The sequence below is a fragment of the Taudactylus pleione genome, unplaced genomic scaffold, assembly GCF_031769625.1.
Source record: "Taudactylus pleione unplaced genomic scaffold, aTauple2 ptg000592l, whole genome shotgun sequence".
NCBI classification, from domain to species: domain Eukaryota; kingdom Metazoa; phylum Chordata; class Amphibia; order Anura; family Myobatrachidae; genus Taudactylus; species Taudactylus pleione.
In genome coordinates this window covers 1,551,713-1,556,907 of record NW_028284994.1, presented here as the reverse complement: position 1 = coordinate 1,556,907, position 5,195 = coordinate 1,551,713, and positions in this window count along the sequence as shown.

Sequence of the window (5,195 nt, the reverse complement as noted above, 5' to 3'; positions counted from 1 at the left end):
AGTTCTGCAATAACCCGGGGTTTTTGCTCTGGTGTAAAAGGGGTATTAGAACTTTAGGACCAATAGATGACTTAGAAATCCCTGTGAATTGTATGATATACTGCACTGTCTGCTGTATGAAAGGACTATGGGTGAATACTAGTTTAGGACTAATGGACGACTTTGTAAATCTCAGTAACCATGGTGACTTATTATATTGTTAGGAATTCAAAAGTATCACATATGTATGCTAATCTGGGAATAGTTAATTATTTATTTGTAACCAATGTGGAATAGTCCATCACTTGCTAGATAAATGTGCAATATAAGGATGTTTAACCTGTGATGTAATATGGATGAAGTGTGAGCTTAACATACCACAGGTACATGCTGCTGTGGGCAAACACAGTTGTATTCACTGGCAAAAAAGATCTATAGACCAGTGAAACTAACTTAGATGTCTTAATATATACTATTACTCTTGTGAAAGTAATGAGGATTATCACAAATACTAAACACCCTCATTAACTTATCACCAGAACAATATTCCATTGTCTACATATTTGTTAACACACTCCCAAACAGTTTCAGATTACTAATATGAACCTAAACATATACAAGATACATATACAAAATTGAAATATAAATGTATAAACTGTATGTAGAATGGTTCACTAGGGGAACCTAGTTTGAGAACAATAGTTCTTAACCATTGCTGATTAAGATTTTCACCTTTACCCTTGTTTACTTTTGTGATTGCTTTCTAAATAATACTTGAAATAATTATATGCAATTGAAATAATGTCTACATTGACAGGAATCATGGTATATGTCACTCCAACGACACAATGCAATTTTGCACTTTTTCTTGAATCATAATTTTTCTTGAGCTATAATATTCCAGAGAAACATAATTTTAAATGACTCTAATAAAAGTTATATTTTAATTCACCCCAGAAAAAGAGCCTTCTCTTTCTCTTATTATTATACATAATCTCCTGGCTCTAGGGAGCACTGCCAACTATAGCGATTTGCAACCAGGTATGGGCACATATATGTGGTTTGTTGGCCAACAACACATCATTACTATATCAAACGTTTCTGTGCGGATTTCTATCTTCTTCTTATACTAGCTAAAGTAAGCAATAGAGCAGAGGCACAAACGCACACAAGTTTAAAAAAATAAAGGATATCTATAAAACATTACCACACTACAGTGGAAACCAGGACGGCAGTTTAATAAACTATAATAATGTCAGTCGGCAATGCCGCAAATTGTGCAAAATGTAAAGCAAAGAGGTGCAAGATGGAATTGTCCTTGGGCCCTCCCGCCCACTCTTATGTGGGATAGTAAAAAGGACATGCACAATTTAACAAATGAAGCACTTTAGCGACTAGCTCTGACACTTTTGTGGCTGAAGTCCTTGAATTCTTTGGGCCCCCACAAAAAACATTTTTGGAAAGACTGCCTCCAATCATTAAGGAGGAGGCTAATGATGAGGGTGTTGATGGTGGAGATTGCATGTGCTGGTCACAACTGCTGGTAGCTGATACTGGACTGCTTGTTATTAATTTAAAAATTATTATAATTTTGTTAAATAAATTGCATGCACTCGCTGCAAATAATGTAACAGGGAGGAGGTGCCTAGATGGTTAATGTCCCTACCTCTACTAACATTGGCTTAACAATTGGTATAGATGCCTTCACAGCTGTTGTGAGGATTTGGTTTAAAATAATTCCACACCCAAGACATGGCTTTTCTGGTCTTATGCCCAGGCTTTCTTTTTATCATGAGCAAGAACTGCTGCCACTGGTGGCTGATTTACACAAACAACATCCTCATCATAACCATCCTCATTAGAGTCAGATAGAACACAAATATCCCCTCAGTCTCCTTTTGCACTTCCTCCACTCTATCATTCTCAATTTCTATTATTTCACCATGTAATACTAGCACAACCATCATGGCAACAGTGATCCAATGTGCAACTGGGTGACAGCTGTCATACCTGCTTTCTCTATCAAAGGATTGTTTAACAGTCATTTTTTAAACTACTACTAGTAGTAGCCTTCTTGCTCCCTTTCTGGGATGAAGATCCACCACCCCAGCAGCAGCAGCATGCCTAGTGCTCAATGATTCTTCTAAGGAATCCTGGATAAGGGAGGTTTCACCTAGGCTTGTCCTGGATCCAGAACTACCTCTGACTATTAGTGAGATTATTGATAATGAAGTTGTTGGTGGTAGGGTTTGCAGGTGCTGGGATCTAGCTGAGGGAAGGGAGCTCTGATGCTGGATTGTTGTTGTTTTTAAGCACAAGTTTCTGATTTTCCAAAAAATGCTCCATCAACTCGCTGAAATTGTGGAACATGGAAGAGGTTCCTAGATGGTTACGGTCATTACCTCTACTTACTGTGGCTTTGCAAACACTACAGATGGCATGACAATTGTTGTCCGTATTTGGTGAGAAATAATTCCACACAAAAGAGGTGACTTTTTCTGCCTTATGTCAAAGCATGACAATGGGATTTTTTAACAGTGCTTAGAAGAATACACTGGGTTACAACCTGCAGTGTCACAGTATTTGTACAGATACACTTGGGTATGGCCTGCAGCTTCACAGTATTTTTATAAATATTACACTGCCTTATGACCTACAGCATCACAAAACTTGTATGAATATTACACTGTTATATGACCTATAGCATCACAATACGTGTTTGTGTATTACACTGCCATATGACCTACAATGTCACATAACTTTTAGGAATATTGCACTGTGGTATGGCCCACAGCATCATAAATCACAATATGTATATTACACTGTGGTATAATGAACCTACAGCATCACAATATTTGTATGAATTTACACTGCAGTATGATGAACCTACAGCACCACTCACAATACTTGTATGAATTTTACACTGCAGTATGAATGACCTACAGTGTCACAATACTTTTAGGAATACTACACTGCATTATGAATGACCTATAGTTTCCCAATACATTTAGGAATACTACACTGTGGTGTGAATGACTGACAGCATCATAATATTTTTATGAGTATTACATTGCTGTATGGCCAGCAGCATCACAGTTGTGCCCTTATATTAAGGCTCAATTGAAAAAAAAATTATCTATTTCTTTTTGATAGATATATATATATATATATATATATATATATATATATATTGGTTTTTCAGTTTTATTTTAGAAAACGCATTACAAATCTCCAAAATATAAAATAAATATTGTAGCAGAAAATCACATACAGAATGTTTGAGACATGGAGGAAATTCCATGTCATGCCAAAAGTATTCAGAATTGAGGGGAGATAATAGGTAATTGGGGAGAGTTGGTTATTCTCGTGTACAAAAGAAACAGCAGTTAGTGAAAAATTACAGTAGTGTTAAAAGAAAAGATCTGTGGGCTCACTTAGCAAACCTTATATATGTACTTGATGACTTAAATTCCAGCCATGGGTGCCAGATAGAGATAAACTCCTGGTACCTCTCAGGGGAGGAGAGGTAGATCGCAATTGAGAAACTTTAAAAGGGACTTTTTATATTTTGTGAGAGGATCAAAGAAACCAAAAAGAGGTATCAGATGGAGTATCCTCCCCTACAATAACCTATCCTGGTTTCAAAAGGGTCACAGGAGACTGCACATACAGCAAATATGCAATAGGGAGCGTGTCTACATATCACACCACCAGCATTTATCTGGAAGCCCAGGGAACATCTTTGCTAATGTAAGGGTGCAATGTAAATTGTATTTCAATCACAGAGTAGCTAACTGAACTGGCAAATGCATTTTGAAAAATTCAATTCCAGTCACAGTCTTCTAAGTCAAGTTATAGGTCTCACTCCCAATCTTTAGCATACTTGGGGAGAGAAGGGTACATGTATTCAAAAAGGAGTGTGTAGCCTCTCAAGAGAAAATGCGCTGGGTGCGAATCAGCCAAACACATATCTTCAAAGGGAGTCAGTGGTCTGGAACCAGCCATGCGGATATCACTCTTTTGTAGAAAATGCTTCAGTTGAAGATATCTCCAGACTTCACAAGGGGGAAAGTCAAATTGAGTTTGCAGAACAGTGAAGGAAGACTCTGTCCCCACAAATAACTGCTGGCCAACTTACTGTATCCTCTGGAACCTCCATTCAGCAAATGCAGAACGGCAACACACGGGGGAAAGTATGGATTACTAAAAAGGGGTGTCATAGGGGAGAATATGGAGGACACAAATTTAAATTTATGGAGTTTATTCCAATGAGCCAGAGTGGGGCCAATGGTGGGGTAAGAAACAACAGTAACTTTGGACCTCCAGGGATACTGTGCAGTATGTGTGGGAAGGGAATGGTTCTCAAGGTGAACCCACTGCTTACTATCAGTTGTCTGTGATGACTCCCTTATCCTACCTAACACAACAGCATCATAATAAACTGAGACATGTGGCAACTGAAGCCATATGTCTGCATCTAAAAAGTATTGTGTGCTAAAACCAAGGTCTTTAATTCCCTCATACAAAATCCCTGACAATATTATGTTAATCATGAAACCAAGACTTGGGAATATGAATGGACAAGGTTTGAAGGAAAAATAAAACACTTGGGAGGATAATAATTTTAATTACACTGATACGTCTGAGCCAGGAGAGTCGTTTAGCATCCCAATCTTTAAGTTCAGAGTGGAGTGTAAGAAATAACCATTTAAAGTCAAACAGTCAGGAAGAATCAGTGTGTAGGATAACTCTGAGGTATTTAAGATTAGTAGGATGCCAAGTAAAGGGGAAGGAATGTTTGAGCCCTTCAATAGAGTGGGAAGGTGCCGACACATTCACTGCTATGGATTTAGAAAAATTCACTTTAAAATTAGAAAGGGAGCCAAATTGCTGAAATTCAGCCATCAGGTAAGTGATTGAAACAACCTGGTTAGACAAGGTGGCCAGTAAACCATCTGCAAACAGCACTAATTTATAATCTGTGTTACCTACCCTGAAACCAGTAATATTTGGGTTAAGTCTGATGGTACACGCAAGGGCTTCCATGCATAATATAAAAATGATGGGGGAGAGGGGGCACCTCTGTCTAGTGCCATTTTTAATCTGGACAAGGTCAGAGAGAGCTCCTTTAATCTGAATCCATGGAGTGGGGAATCAATAAAGTGCCAATATCCATTGGAGGCCCACAGGACCAAAACCCAAATGTCTCAAAACCC